Source organism: Triticum aestivum, chromosome 5A, assembly GCF_018294505.1.
Source record: "Triticum aestivum cultivar Chinese Spring chromosome 5A, IWGSC CS RefSeq v2.1, whole genome shotgun sequence".
Taxonomy (NCBI): Eukaryota; Viridiplantae; Streptophyta; class Magnoliopsida; order Poales; family Poaceae; genus Triticum; species Triticum aestivum.
In genome coordinates, this window is record NC_057806.1 from 40,640,165 (window position 1) to 40,641,352 (window position 1,188).

Consider the following 1,188-nt stretch of genomic DNA (forward strand, 5'->3'; position numbering starts at 1 on the left):
GGGGTTTGTGTCCTGCCCGGGAAGGCGAGACAGCGACAACTTCCTGAAGTTGGAATAATGTTCCCCCGCCTAGCCTCCGCCCCGATGGTGCGTTTTGCATTGTCAGGGAACGTGTGGAGGTATGTCACATGATTTGATTGGTGGTTGTCTTTAATGGATATGCTCGGATCTAGTCTTCGTTCTTCTACATTCGTGTGTCTTCAAGTTGAATGCTTTCGACCTATACTCTTCATTGACAGTGCTTGCTGTGTTTGGTACATTGTTCCTATGAGGCCTTAGTCCGACAACTTTTTTGACTGTTTACTATAATAAGTTTTGCCTGACTCCGGCGACAGAGGGGCGGTGATACCGACGCGCCTTCTACTCGCTTCAGTGCTTGTAGTTGTCTTTGTAAATTTTGTTTTCAGTGTTTGTTGTACTATCATCATTGAAGAAAAATAGGTCGAGATTTTTCTCGAAAAAACGTGTATGTTTAGGGTAGATCTTATTTGTTGGCATGCGGCAAATAGACAAGGCTTCACCGAGTGAGGGGTGGCTTCGCCGCTATTGATGGAGGTGGGACGGTCAGCGTGCTGGGTTCCCAGCATTGTTTTTTTTGTTTGTTCACTATAAATTGGCATTTTCTCCTTTTTACCTCTATGTGCTTTTTTTAATTTAAATTATGTCTTTTTCTCTTTTTAGATTTGGTTTTTTCTTCTTTTTTTTCTTTTTTCACATTTTATTTATTATAATTTTTATAATACACGATAAATATTTTTATAATATACAGTAAAGCTTTTACATATACGCATTGAACTATTTTTAGTACACGATAAACATTTTTCAAATGATTTGTTAATATAAGATGAATATTTTTTTGATATAGAACATTTTTGAATATTTGATAAACTTTACTAACTATAGAGAAACCTTTTCTTAATATGCAGTGATTTTTTAATATACATTTGATTTCTTTAACATACTGAGCTATTTTTTAAAAAATGATAGTTTTAAAAATATCTTGGTCCTAAAAATTAATAGCCGGGTTTTGGTGAAAATCCGACTACAAAGCAAAAGAGAAAAAAAGAACTCATAGGCAGAGTGGGCGGGCCATCCCATTTGCCCTCGATTTAGGCGGAGCTTCCCCTATCAGACAGCCCAAACATATGGGCTGAATTTGGGGAATCAAATTGGGTGCTGTTTATTGGT